General features: G+C 37.8%; 1 protein-coding gene across 4 annotated transcripts in view; it reads right to left on the reverse strand.

Annotated features, from left to right (window-relative positions):
* Positions 1 to 14,662, reverse strand: part of LOC141387647 (uncharacterized) — a 153,621-nt gene extending 138,959 nt beyond the window's left edge. For 2 of the 4 annotated variants that reach the window (XM_073957605.1, XM_073957608.1), the window contains exons 1-2: positions 13,263 to 14,647; positions 11,876 to 12,743 (exon numbers count right to left, since the gene is read on the reverse strand). The gene's annotated coding sequence lies outside the window, so the exon portion shown is untranslated. Of the gene's footprint in view, positions 1 to 11,875 lie in introns of all 4 variants that reach the window. The other 2 variants (XM_073957604.1, XM_073957606.1) reach the window with 1 other exon arrangement.
* Positions 14,663 to 15,610: the final 948 nt, after the last annotated feature.

Here is a 15,610-nt window from a genome sequence, read left to right on the forward strand (position 1 = left end):
TATTACTAAGGCCATATTTTGGACCGAATCGGCAGATCCGTTCTAGAGTTATCTTGCTCTCCAACCACCTCACACGGTGTCATAGTGGTTTTTTGTAACTTTCATGCTATTTTCTCAGAAAGTATGGACTTGCCCCTAATGATACTTGTACCGTCGTATGTGGGGCAGTGAATACAAGTTGCTAAAACAAAAATCAAAGCGATTCCCTAAACTGAACTTTTCCGAAATTTTGTGTGGGAGGTACCCGAAGGAGTGGACCGATTGAGTCCATATTGAATCCTTATCTAAGTCTGGTACACATTTCAGTATGTGCAAAGTATGGACAAATTCGGTTACTCCCTTCAAGAGTTATCGTGCGCACAAATTTTCCGAACATTTTCGAACTTTTATGTGGGAGGTACCTGAAGGAGTGGACCGATATAGCCCATCTTCGAACTTAAACTAAGTTTGGGCAAAATATTACGAAAGCCAAATTTTGGACCAAATCGGTTCATTCGTTCGATAGTTATCGTGTGCACCAGCCAGCCAGACAGACAGACGGGCGGACATTGCTAAATCAACTCCAAATTGTCTGAAACACATTTCGTCCAAACATACTTGGGGTCTAAAACCATTATTTCGATGAAGCACATTTTGCCCGTATGAAAGTGTATATACCCTCGTTAGCATAAATGCTGAGGTTATAATTATAGTGAAATACATGCAATACCATCAGCTAATTATGAATTGTTATTTATAAATTACAGGTATTCATTTCCTTAAACTATAAATAAATTTGTAAATAAATTATTACAAATTCGTTTGAAATTGCAAGGTTTTGGGGCGGGCTTTAATTCTAAGGCCGAAAAGGACAGAATAGAAACAAAATAAACAATGTGATTCACTAAGGTGTGAAAGCGAGGAGAGTTTGGTGCTCCGACAAGCCAAGATATCATTTGGTCACTAAACTCCTCCAGGCATTTCAATACTATCCCCGAAGTGACCTTAAAATGGGTTTAAGCGCAACCTGAAGAAACGAGTCGACATTGTACATTTTTAGAATTTCATTTAAATTGTTGTTTATCTTAAGATTTTATAGAGCTTTCGGACGCCATCATGTCCGGAATTAAGGACTCGGCCACGAAAAACATTGCGTAGTTGTATACAGGTTCTCAAGGACTATCTTCAATAAAAGTTTCTAAACGATCCTCGAAAAAAATATTTTTCATGATTTTTTACAAGAAATTTATTAAACTTTTTTTAGATAATTTCTATTTATCTGAAAGGTCATACCTTGAGCTATCTTCGGAATTTTTGTTGAAAGATATTGCACAGTGTTCTGACAAATGACCACCTATGAAAAATCGTCCGTCTGTCTGGCTGGATGGTTGGAGCGCACAATAACTTTCGAGCGGATTAACCGACTTGTTTCAAAATGTGGCTTTCGTAATATCTTGTCCCACGGCTCACTCCTTCGGGTACCTCCTACACATCATTTCGGAAAAGTGCAGTTTAAGACCTCATCTCGAACCCTTTTGATTTTTGTTGTAACAACTTGTATTTGGCAAGTGGCAAGTCCACACTTCTTGAGAAAATGACCCGAAAGCTGCAAAAAAATCCTACGGCCAGCATGTGTTGTGGCTTGCTGTGTACGTCAACTCTCGAAGCGTATACTACGTTGGTCCATACTTTGCATATCGTAATAATTATAGGTCCACTCCTTCCTGTACCTTCCCCAGAAAAGTTCGAAAATATTCGCTAAAATGGTAGGCGCAATATCTCTATTATGAAGCAATCGATCTGGTGCAAACTTTGGATGTCGAAATATTTTGCCCAAACTTTGTTTATGTTCAAAAGTGGGCCCTATCGGTCCATTTCTTAGGGTACCACCAACACAAATGATCAACATTTTCGTTTAAGTGCGTTTAAGGGTCTTTGCGAGAATCCTATGGAAATTTTTACCGAAAGTTCTCCTAGTAGCGATATGATATTTTTCATGCGCAATCGCATGTTTCATGATATAATGGTCCTATCGAAAGGAATGACTCCCACGATAAGACACACCTCCAAAAGGAACTATGTCTATCCATTCCTTTAGGTACTTCCCCCGCAAAACTTTTAAAGATTTTATTCTAATCTATATCTTCGTCGGCAAGTTCTGAAGAACCCCTAAATACAGGGTTGCCCATATTCGACGGACCCATGTTTTTTTAAAAACTCAAAGAAAAAAATAAAAATTTGGCGGTTGGCAATGTTAATCATTTAATTTGTTCCAAGTAGATTTGTTTACATCAATTTTTGAATATGATATCTCTCAAATGGCCGCCTCTGGCGTTGATGACGTATTGTGCCCTTTTTGCAGCATTTTCCATCGTTTTTGCCAACATTTCGGCCGGAATAGCGGCTATTTCTTCACGAATGTTGTCCTTGAGCTCTTCTACGGTCCTTGGCTTGTTAACGTAAACCTTTGACTTCAAATATCCCCACAAGAAGAAGTCAGGCGGCGTCAAATCATGCCCAACTGCTGAGAACGGCGTTTTTGGGATGTTCTTGGGGACCTCTCAACACTGGCTCGTACGGCAGCGATATTCTCGGCCGATCGCCTTGGTCGATTTTTATTTGGCCTCTTCGGATTAGAAAGAGCCTTACCAGTCGAAAATTTTTCGTATAAACGCTTAATGGTGTTCTTAGAAGGCGCACTTCTCACATTTTTTAATGTTTTAAAAGCACGTTGAGTTTTCACAATTGACTTCTTCTGTTGAATGTAAATTTCAACTATTTCAGAGCGCTCGCGTGGCGTGTATTGGTTCATGGTAAAAATCTGCTTGGACTGACGCTTCAAACGCGGTATGTCATTAAGCGATGTGACATCTCTGTCAAAAGTTATGGCGTTGCCAGATGGGTCCGTCGAATATGGGCAACCCTGTATATAGGTTTTTTTGGGAAGAAGGTGTTATCATTCACACAGGCTGAGGGTATACCTCTGTCGGCAAAGCCAACTGATACTTTTTATTTGTTTTAAGAAAAGATCACACGAACGGGTGATTCCTACTACAGTTTATGGGGATATAAATGAACTTCCTTTTCGGTCTGAATATCCTACAATGTATGTATAAGGCTTTAACTTCCAATAAGGGAAAATGTTATTCTTTGGAAAATCTTATCTTTATATGTCCTGTTACTCAATGGATAACACATCTGATTATGTAATATAATTGTTCATGAATTTTTACAAGAAATCTACCAAGTTTTTTTAGAAGATTTGTTTTCTTCTAAAAGGTCACACCTTTAACTACTTTCGGCCGCCTACGAAACACTGTTTTTACTAAAGCGGTTTGCGTGCCCGCTGTAGCTAAACATGAATAAACCAATCAGCATATATTTTATATATATATTTTATTTATATCATTAAGAACCTAATTATCTTGTTCTTAAGCCAAACGGAAGTAAAAATATCCATTAAAATAATGGTGGTCAAAGTCAAAATTTAAATTTTAACTAAAAAAATTATTTGAAAAATTTGCCTGTTGCGGCGAAGACAATTTTTTAATATTAACTTTAATTAATTTCTCGTTAGATTTGAGCTTAATGGTGCATGATTTTGTGCAAGTGAAAAAGGAAAGTCGACGATTCGAACCCACACAACCACCATAATGTGACCAGTTTCGCCGCTAGTGCGACTCATCAAACATATCGGCTGTGGAGTGGCTTGTCATCGAACTTTTTCACTTCCAAATGCAATTTGTTTTGCAATTTGTAGGAAGTGTCCTGTAACTTTCTCCATGAACATAACCCCTTAATGGTTTCGGTCTGATCACAATTCATATATTTTAAATCGCCCTCTTTCGATTCAAAAAAGGTTATTTTTATTGCTTTGCAAAACTTCATAGTTATGTATGTCCTGTTACGCAATGGATAACACATCTGAATATGTGCTGAAAATCGGGGAATACAAGAGAATTTTACGCAAAATTACAGTCAATTTTGTTAAAAATATACGTATGGTCAAGACATTCAATATAGCTTAAATCAGGATGTACCATATAGAAACATTTTGTCTGGGAGTGTTTTTGATACCCGGGAGCTCATACTACGGTGCAACAAGCAATTTAATCACAACCCTAAAAATTAATGAAATCTGATGCTACCGTTAAATGTAATCTATACGGGCACTATAAAACTTTCTGGCCTAGGCAACACGCAGTGTCGCCAGGCATGATTTGACATTTTTTGGAAAGTTTCACAGTTTTTAGCCTAAGCGTAGTCAGGACAGTTTCATATATGACCATGTGTTAGGTTGTTTACAGTGCCTTGATTGAGACACCTCCACAACATGGCTTTTGAACTCTTTTACAGTATCTTCTGGCAAAATCGTTGACCACGCCTTTTTTCTTGATGTGCTGGGATCAAATGAAGTCATTGTATCCCCAGTCACGGCTTTACGGCGCATGACCCATCAATTCCACGTTTTGTCCAGTCAAACAGGCGCTGCTTTCAATCGATGTGTGAGAGCTCGCACTGTCATGATGTAGAATGATTCGTCTTCTCTTGTTCGTTTTTCGAATTTCTCAGGAGACTTCAGGCAAACAAATTATAGTGTAACACTCAGAATTAACCGTCCTACATTTCTCAAGCCGTATAGTCGCCACACGGTCGGTTTTGCCGAAGAAACAGGCAACCATTTGCTTCGAAGTGTTTCTTCCATGAACAACTTTCGTTGGATTTGGCTCGCTTTCGAAGACCCAAACGGTCGATTCCTGTTTTGTTTCGGGCTCCTAAGCATAGATTCAAGATTCGTCGTATGTGACGATCTTAGAAATGTCAGTTGAAGCACCGCGATCTTTTTTATTAAAAATTTCTTTGCACCAATGCACAAAAGACTTTTTAGAGCGATTAACCAATTTTGCTGGATCTAGCGAAAAAAATCCATTTTTGCAGCTAGGTGTTCATGCAATATCAAATGTTGGTGCCTCTATCCCACGGTACACAACATGGCGATCTTGCACTATCCGTTCACGCACGGCTTTTTTTTGTGGCATAACGTCCAATTTTGGGCTACCCTCACGACCATCGTTTTTTGGCGAGTGTCGGCCACGATTGAATTCATTAAACCGTTAACCAAGCCTTTTTTCTTGATATACTGGAATCAAATGATGTCATTGGATCCCCAGTCACGGCTTTACGACGCATGACACATCAATTCCACGTTTTGTCCGGTCAAACAGGCGCTGGTTTGAGAGCTCGCACTGTCATGATGCAGAATGATTCGTCATCTTTGGTTGGTTTTTCGAATTTCTCAGGAGACTTCGGGCAAACAAATTATAATGTAACACTTAGAATTAACCGTCCTACATTTCTCAAGCCGTATATTCGCCACCCAGTCGGTTTTGCCGAAGAAACAGGCGACCATTTGCTTCGAAGTGTTTCTTCCATGAACAACTTTCGTAGGATTTGGCTCGCTTTCAAAGACCCAAACGGTCGATTACTGTTTTGTTTCGGGCTCCTAAGCATAGATCCAAGATTCGTCGTCTGTGGCGATCTTATAAATGCCGTTTGAAGCTCCGCCATTGCTTTTATTCACAACTTCTTTGCACCAATGCACAAGAGACTTTTTTTGAGCGATTAACCAATTTTGCTGGATCTAGCGAAATAATCCATTTTTGCAGCCAGGTGTTCATGCAATATCAAATGTTGGTGCCTCTATCCCACGGTACACAACATGGCGATCTTGCACTATCCGTTCACGCACGGCTTTTTTTTTGTGGCACAACGTCCAATTTTTGGCTACCCTCACGACCATCGTTTTTTGGCGAGTGTCGGCCACGATTGAATTCATTAAACCAGTTTTTCATAGTGCTATAGGATGGTCCTTTATCCACATATAAAGATTTAATTTGATCGATGCACTCTTGCGTCGAAAATTTTGAAAAATTATCGGACCAAAATGTTGACAAACAAATTCGATTTTTTCAAGTCACTGTAAACAACCCAACACATGGTCGTATGTTAAAATGTCCTGAGTACGCTTTAGGCTACAAACTTTCCAAAAAAAATTCAAATGACGCCTGGCGGCACTGTGTCTTGCCTAGGTCAGAAAGTTTTCGTACCAAAACAAGAACTGGTATTGTATTGTACTTTAGACTGATTCCTTGTGAAATTTCAGTATTAGTTCAGTATGGAAGTATTTACTTTACTGCTGTGAGTCATTTGGACTCTGCCAAAAAAAGTCCACGTACTATTGATTTGAAATACAATTCGGAGTCCTTGATATCATAGAATTTTCACTTTGACCCTTTCGAAAATATATTTTTTGTTGTCATGCTCTACGGAATTCTATTTTTTTTTTTTGGTTTAATTTGAGTTCATTAAAATACAATTTATCTATTAACAATTTTCTAAAAATTATCCTTTTAACGATATGGCCATCTGAAATTTATTCATATAATTTCCAATTTTTTTTTTTCTGTTCATGGATCCCAAAAAATTAATACCAATTTAAATGGGGGGTCATCACATAAATAAAGCCATTAAATGTTCGAATAAACGTTGCCTAGTTTTAAAAGTCATGGCACACATGAAAATAATAGCCTACTTTTAGGCTTTAAATAATTAATAACACACACAAAAGCATTTACACAGTGTGCAGAGCGAGTGGTGGGGTCATTCACTTGCAAACTACAATTTAGGTGATGGCTAAAGTTTTTTGTTTCTTCTTTCGTGTTGTGTGTCACAAGTGTTGCCTTTAATGGCAAATTTTATAAATAATGCACAAAATGCTTGTGCTTATTTGTTTATAATTAAAGTTGATGAAATTGGAGTTTATCTGGGCGTAAATGTGTGTGTGTGTCGGAAAACCATAAACAAAAAACTTAAATCACTGACAATTACAAACGCATTTGCAGTGCTTTGGAACTTGTGGCGGTGTTGTGGTTTATTGAGAAATTGATTAATAATTGATGTCATTATTAATAACACCCTTTGATATGTTTAATGATTATAGAAAATAATTAGCTCAAGGTTGAGTTGCTGTTGCAAGCAATTTTGTATTTGTCATCGTGAAGAAGTAATAATGATGATATATGAATGTACGTAATGCACTGCGTCGAAGGCTGATATTACTATTGTACTACCTGCGTACTTAATTAGGTAGACCAAAACAGAACTTTTGTCCTATAAGCAGATCTTTGGTATAGATTTTTACCTAGATCTATTTATCTCCTACTACCTTCTATGGAGACATAAAATTTATTTTCGGTCATGCCACAATGTATAATATTTTACGTGGGGCACTAAAAAAACCTTCTGGCCACGCAGGCGTCATTCGACTTTTTTGGGAAAGTTTGACAGTTTTTAGCCTAAGCGTACTCAGGACAGTTTGACATACGACCAAATGTTGGGTTGTTTACAGTGGCTTGATTGAGACACATCCAAAACATGGTTTTTGAACGCTTTTACAGCATATACTGGCGACGAAAATTGTTGATCACGCCTTCATGTGCTGGAATCAGATGATGTCATTGGATCCCCAGTCAGGGCTGTACCGCGCATACCCATCAACTCCACGTTTTTTTTTTTCCGGTCAAACAGGCGCTGGTTTGAATCGATGTGTGAGAGTACGCTTAGGCTAAAAACTACCAAACTCTCCAAAAAAGGTCTTCTGGCGACAATGCGTGATGCCTGGGCCAGAAGCTTTTTAGTGCACCTCGTACCTTGCCTCCTTCCGTTGCAGGAAAAATTATTTTTGTAACATTGGCAAAATTCACAGTTTAATATGTCCTGTCATGCAATGGATAACACATCTGCTCACCTACTCATAATCGGAGAATTAGTTTTGCCCAAACTTTGCAGTCATTGGTTCAATTCTTGAACATCGTAATATTTCTCTAAAACTTCGATGATTGACACTACCGGATAACTTTTTCTGTTAACTCCCTGACAAAATTTCTGCAGTTGTTTTTATTTTCTTATGGGCATGTCAATAATTCTTGGCATAATTACCCAAAAGCTCTAAAAGTCATACAGTGCCCAACAAAATTGACAGGTTGTCATTGGAACTATCGAAAGGAGTGACTCCCAAAATTAAATAAAATTTCCAAAACGCCCTTGATAAGCACAAAGCTGATATTTTGGCTTACAGGAAGTGTAATGGAATCGGGCAGACGTAAAGATCACAAACGATTACACATTGCGGAAGCTTAAGAACCTGTTCTCCAGTTTCACTCCGATTCATGAGAGAATTCCCACAATCCTTTTTGTACGGAAAGTTCTCTAACACCAGTCTCATCTGTACCAATGGCCTACCGAAGAGAAGGACGAACAGACCAAGGATAATATGACTGCTGCCCTGGCCATGACAGCAAGTTGTTTCTAGGATATTTGAGTACTAAAATTGTGAAGAAAAATACATTTGGCTTCACGTGCGGCAAGTTCAGCATTCATAATGTGACATTTGACAACGGAATAAGGCTGGTCGATATTTCTGCGCCAAAAAACCGTCGAGCTATCACCCGGTTCCAACAGCTAGACATACACAAGGCCACGTGGATGTCTCCAGATGGGAAAACCCGAAACCAGATAATAGACGGAAGACACTTTTACAGTGCGTTAGATGTGCGATCGATTCGAGGAGCGAACGCAAGCCTACTCCGCTCAACTAACCCAAATGCTGGAAGATGGCACTACTTGCACCGATGATGTGGAAGCGCAATGGCAATGAATAGCCCACTCTCTTCATACTGCCGCAAAAACCATGGTACGATCGGGAGTGTCCTAAAACTACTGGAGAGAAGAACTAGGGATACAAAGTGAACTGCAATAATCGGTTTTTCGATTATTTGGTTAGTCGATTATTTGGAAGTGTTCCAAAAGTCGACTTTCGATTATTCGTTAACTGTCGAAAACCGATTATAATCGAATATAATCTACCATCTTCTTTGATGCGATCCGTGATTTTAGCGATTTTAGCACACCCAATAGTCAACTACGACTAATAGTCTACAACACGATGTAGACGACTACGATTAATAATAGTTGACTCCGTCTTTCGAAGGTAGATTAAAAATAATCGATTATCTGGTTTTCGCACAGTCAATAGTCGGCTAATAATCGATTTACCGTAATCGATTTTCTGTATCCCTAAGAAGAATGCGGCAATGGGAGCAACCCAGCAACACGAAGCGCTAAGGACAAATATCGGAAGAAAAGTATTTTCAGAAGGAAGAAGAAAGATCAAAAAATGTGGGCATGAGAGACTCGAGATGTTCAGGAATCAGAATGAATGGTGCAGGTACTTTCCCGTGCAAAGATGAGAAAAGAAGCCTAGTAACTGATGCAGATAGGGTACTGAGCCTCTGGAAGAAACATTTCATCAAGTTTTTGGTATCGAATATGGACAACAATGAAGATACCCTAGAACCAATACCAAACGACAGCATTGAGTGTTTACCACCTAGCCAAAGTGAGGTCAAGTCATCAATAAATCCTCTGAAGAACAATAGGGCAGCAACAAGATCTGATGGACTGCCTGCCGAACTGTTCAAGACCCGTGATGACATATTGGAAAAGTATGATCAAATTTAGTTGGAGGAATGCATACCCAACCATTGGAACCTCAGTCTGCTATGTCCTATGCACAACAAAGGAGACGAGACGGTTTGTGCCAACTACAAAGGCAAATCTTCTACCCATCGCATATACAGTGCTGTCGGGCGTATTGTGTGAATGGACAAAACCTATGGCCAATTGAATAATCGGTCCATACCAATGGGGTTGTAGACCTGAAAAATCTACAGTAGACCAAACCTTCACTCTACGCCAAATCGTAGAGAAATCTGAAAAACAGATCGATACATATCACCTATTTATTGGCTATAAAGGGGAATCAAAGGTATTCCAAGTTATGTCTGTGTTTGGTAATCATGCAAAATTAATACAATTATTAAAAAAATATTAACTGACACAAGATTGACAGACAAAATTGAAAAAAACCTCTCCGAGGCTTTCAATACCAAACGAGTTTTCAGACAAGGTGACAGTCTATATTGTGGCATATTTAGCATCTTGCTGGAAAATATCATACGAGATGCTAAGCACTATATACAACAAATAAAAAAAATCGTAGGGCGATCAAGACGAGCTACGGATAGGTAATGGGAAAGCAATAATCGACTTTTCGATTTTGGTCCAAAACTAAAAATGCGGTTTTTCGGTCTGGCGACTATTTCAGTTGTCTTAAAACTAGATTTTCAACTTTTTCATTACCGAAGAAAATTGATTATAAACGACCGTCCGCCGATTTTCGAGTTTCTTTTTGAAATTCTAAAACCGCCAAGTCAACCATTTACGGGCAAACTCGAAAATCGATCACATGATAATCGATTATACGTTTTTCAATCCAGACAAAAGTCAACTACGAATACCGACAACGAACGAACCACGAGTTGTACCAACCAAACGACATCGATATATGGTCTGTTCCAGAACTGCAAGAATCTACTAATTTTTACTATTTTTTCCGAAAACATAAAGGGAAAAATGCTATCGAATAAAAAAAGTAGCTTCTTGCAGGTTCTGGAACAAAGCTATAGTAAAAGGTTTCGAGCTACAACGATTGTGTTGACTGAGCCGTGTCAAAAGGATGTATAAAGATGCCCCAGCCAGAAAAACATATGAATAAGAGGCACTCGACGTTATATGCCCCAAGGGAGGCCAAAACTCCGGCATGGCATCCACATTTTGAGAAGTAAAACAGAGATCGGTGCGATTGGAAATCTATTCTTACAAAAGTTATTTTGTCACCTACAAAAATGCTTTTAATGCTGACGGTAAGAAGCTGTCGACAAAGCCTCCTAATTATTTTTTCCCAAATGTTTTTTTCCAAATCCAACGAAAGCTGTTCATGGAAGAAGACCTTCAAAGCAAATGGTCGCCTGTTTCTTCGGCAAACTGACCGTATGGCGACTATACGGCTTGACAAATGTAGTACGTTTAATTCTGAGTGGTACACTACAAGACAAATCTTTCTGCATAATGACAATGCATCGATTCAAACCAGCGTCTTTTTGGCCAGACAAAACTTGGAATTGATAGGTTATCCGCCGTACAACCCTGTCTTGGGATCCAATGACTTTATTTGATTCCAGCATATCCAGAACAAAAGGCGTGATCAACGATTTTCGTCGCCCGAAGATGCTGTAAAACCCTTCAAAAATCATGATTTGAAGGTGTCTCAATGGGAGTGGAACATAGATTCACCAATCGTATAAAGTGTATAAATCATGCTGGAGACTACTGAAGAAAACAATAAAACTAGTTTTGATGGCAAATATTTCATTGTTAGTACAGATAGTTATCGTGCAGCCCTCGTATGAAATGTATATGTCCTGTTACGCAATGGATAACACATCAGGTTATATAGAAAAAAATATTTACAATACAGCTCAACGGTAAATTTCGGCTGTCGCCAAGAAAATTACATTGTGAACGACACATCAAAAAATGTTGTAATGTGTGTTGCAGACAAGCATTGAGTGTATTCGTTACTTTTAAGGTGCAGATGATGCCCTATACGATCTTTGTGAGCCACGAAGCTTTCGTATCCAAAAAATGTCCTGTTGCGCAATGGATAACACATGTCAGATTCTTAAAAGTACCAGGAAATAAGGCAGAGATTATGTTACTTTGGTTTCTTTATTAAAACCTTTATTACTTCGGGATAATCAGTGCCTTTTCACATAAATATATGTAAATTGTTGTATAATAACACGAGCATATAATAAATTTGTTTCTATATACCGAAGACTCTTCAACTTGCAAATATATCAACATTAGAATAAGGAAAGTCAAAAACGTACTTAATGTAAATCAAAATGTAAAAATAGAAATATGCAATACTTACAAAGCAAGCCTTAACAGACTTCCACAAGTTCCTCACAAAGTCTTCAATCTTGCTGCCTTTTCTCTGGACCCAATTGATGATTGGAATTGGCGTTGCCCGTACAAAACAAAACTTAAATCGAAAAATCCGGGTAATTTAAAACGAAAATAAAAAAAAATAATTTCAGTTTTAGAGTTGAAGGATTCGTTGGGTTGAAACGAAACTTCTACTCCCCACGTTTTGTTCTCGTATTCTCTCTTTCACGTAAACGAACGGTAGTTATTCGTCGTATGCGATGTTTAGTCGTTAGTTTTAGTGTAAAGATTTTTTTATGTTACTCCCGTTTTTAGTTATTTTCTTTAGTTATATATGTCACACACACACACTCACATAAACTGCTGGTAACACCCACACACAAACTGAGCGGTATTAACTTTTTTCCCTTCACTTAGAAAAAGAAAATTCACACCTTTTTCATGTAGTAATCACCGTTATTATTTCCTGTCTCCTTATCTGGCCCTTGTGGTAAAATAGTGTTGCCTGATTTTAGGCGTTGCAAAAATTTTCTATAAAAGGCGGCTGAGATGGTTTTTTGTTTTTATGTTGAACAGATTTTTACGATTACAGTCACATGGTTTTGTGTGGATTTTTTAATTCACAGCATAGAAAAATCAATTTTCTATATATGTATGGTGTTTTATTGAGATTAGATCTCTTTCTCCAATCAAACCAAACAATATCTCAAATGGAGAGTTAAGAGTTTTAAGGCGGTTTGTTGTTGTCGCTTTTGTTGACACCTCTTTATTTAATTTTGATTTTTTTCTTAACCTTGTATTGGCGATTACGTTGATCTATGGCAAAACCATATCGCGATCTCTGCACATTTTCGCTAATTAAATGATAATTATAATCGTTAAGGAAGCGTAAAACTTTTAACGAATACGTTGTGACAAAATTATTGAAACTCTTGTGTAAAAGAAATTCGCAGAAGAGCAACAAGGGTGGGCTTAGATGATGTTGTGGCTTGAAATTATGGTTGATTTTATTAGCAAATACAGATGGCGTTGCAGATGCCGACAATGACAGCAATATACGATGTTGCAAGGGTTCTATGCTCCGCACAACGAATTGATTAGTTAAGCTTCGTTTATATTCTCAATGACAATGATGATTTTGTTGGGTTTTATGGTCTAAGCAAATATCCGTAGTGTTAGGCTTGCCTGGCGTTTGATTCTAATGGCCAATGACGATGACTGTAATGAACAATGCAATGAATGTTTTGTTGGGTAAGGCTATTAAGCTTGGAATTGGGAGACGACACAATCGATTAGTAAGTTATATAGCTCATTAGGGTTATTATGTTCTCTCTCCCACTAGCACTCTCTTTGTTCCTTTGCCTTGGGCTTACTTTCTCTGGCAGTTTTCCAAACGGAAACTCTCTTCTTGGCTCTCCCTGTCGTACTGGTGATGCTTTTTGCAGAGCACTCACACACAACCACTCTCTCGCCCTCACACTCTCTTCGCCTTTTTACACTGCTCTTTGCCTTCCGGTGTGCTTGTAATGCTATTTCCTATTACTTATTTCCGTTTTAGAGCATACTTTTAGGCCATTTAACAAACTTTTTACGTTTTTCCAGCAAACTGTTAGGCTTTTCAAGGCAAAGTATTGGCTTTTGATTGATTGGTTGTTGTTGTTGTTTAGATAGTTAACAATATTTAATAATATTTTTTGTGAAACAAATAACTACAAATCTACTCTGGTTTCTCTGGAAGTTCTCACCGAGTTGAATTGATTTACGGCTGTTTTAAGAAATGAGTCGACACAAGGCGATATCTTAACATGGAAATGTTTAAATCGCTTTTGGCGAAAGTTTTGTTGGCTAACGAAAAGAAAAACTTAAAAAGTCCAAATTTTCGTCAAAGATTTATAAAATGCAGCCATTTAGTTGTTGTTAAAAATGTTGTTGCTTTCAAATATTTTGTTTGTGTGTTTTCCTTGCAAGGAAATAAAACCAAAGTTTGCTCAACTTTGGATTAACAATTTGTCATAGTTTTGCTTTGTGTTTTTAATTTCACTTTTTCTATTTTGTTTTTTTTTTCTTTTTTGTTTGATAAACTTTTAAGGAAAATCCACTACAAGTTTTCCCAGGGTGTTGGTTGCTCTAAGGTGGTTTATTGCCAATTTTTTTGCATTTGCTTTGTTGCTTTTTTCTTCTTCTTTACAACATAACCTTAATTGGTATTATTCGCGTATTTGTCATTTGTTTAAATCGCGTTGTGGTAAAGACAACAAATATAACACACCGAACGACCGACCCACCGCGCTGTACGAAGTTGTGAAAAAAGAGACGACCGAAAAATAATAAACACACTCACACGCACGAACGCACACCACACTCGCACACACACTTCGTATAAAGCGTCGTTTATTTGCTACGGATGGTCTTTCGTAATTTCTTTTTGGTTTGAAAAAAAGCAACAACAAAAAATCGATAAATTTATGAATTCACGTTTTCATGAATTATTTGTTTAGTTTAAATTCCAACAAATTTAAACAAAAAACGTCGTTTGTTTGTCTCGCTTTGTTCTCTCGTTCGCTCTATTTTCGTTTTGAAATATTTATTTTTTTATTTGCCCAAAGCAAATAATTTATATTTTATTTATTCCTTTTTTCTACTTTTTCTACTCTTTTTTTTTTTGTTTCTTTTATTTTAAGGCGTAAAATATGCTACGGCTATAGCGTCGCTTTGCGTCGTTTTGCTGTTACGTTGAAGAATCACGATTTGTATCTGAATTGTAAACTTTAGTTGAAACACAAATTATGTGTGCTGCAATTCACAACCATTTGCTCTCTTTCTCACTGGAGAGTAGACCGAATGAATGTGTGAAACATTTCTCTCTTTGTTGTTTAATGTGTGGTGCTTTGTTATGTTTGTTGGCATGCATAGACAATTTGACACACTCTTTTTTGGAGGGGAGCATATTAGTGTTGTAAACTTTTGGATTTAACGAAAAACGCGAGATTTCTAGAAAGAGAAAAACAATTAACGATACCTTAAAATAAATATATCACACAACTTATTGAAGTTTGAATTTAGTCGAGTGTATCAGGTATTTATTTCATGATATTTATTACTCCATTACATACCGAAATCCATGACTATCAAGTGGATCGTTATTCTAAAGAGGCATACACTTTGACAGAGTCAGGTATGTGCCTTATCGCAATAATGCTTTAAGACAATGGACCAAATACATTTCAGTTATTATGGAGTCGATTTGGGTAAGTTGTACAAACATTGTATATCCTGAACATCCATATCTATATTAGGCAATTTTCCTTGCGGCAATTGTCAGCCGTTGTTGTTCCAATCCCAGAAAATTCATCCTTTTTGCAATTAAATTGCAATAGACTCCGAGGTAAGGTCGAGGAAATAGTGGACTTCATGATTCGAAAGAATATCAAAGTTGCAGCGGGGCAAGAAACAAAGCTCAACAACAACTGCACCGTACAACGTTTTGATGGTTACAACATGCTAAGGAAGGATCGTATCAGAAGTGGAGGTCGGGGATTAGGTTTCCTATTGCACCAGTATATTCAATGCAGACCTAGCTCGCTAGAGCCTGTCTCTAATCACCCATGCATGGAATGCGTGGGGGTAGCAGTCAGGTGTGGAACTACAAAGATAGAGTTGGTGAACGTATACATATCGCCGATAAATAGCTGTATCTCAGGCTAAGAGCCTAACAATAGCC

This window comes from Musca autumnalis, unplaced genomic scaffold (assembly GCF_047663935.1).
Source record: "Musca autumnalis isolate F117 unplaced genomic scaffold, ASM4766393v1 scaffold_5, whole genome shotgun sequence".
Classification (NCBI taxonomy): domain Eukaryota; kingdom Metazoa; phylum Arthropoda; class Insecta; order Diptera; family Muscidae; genus Musca; species Musca autumnalis.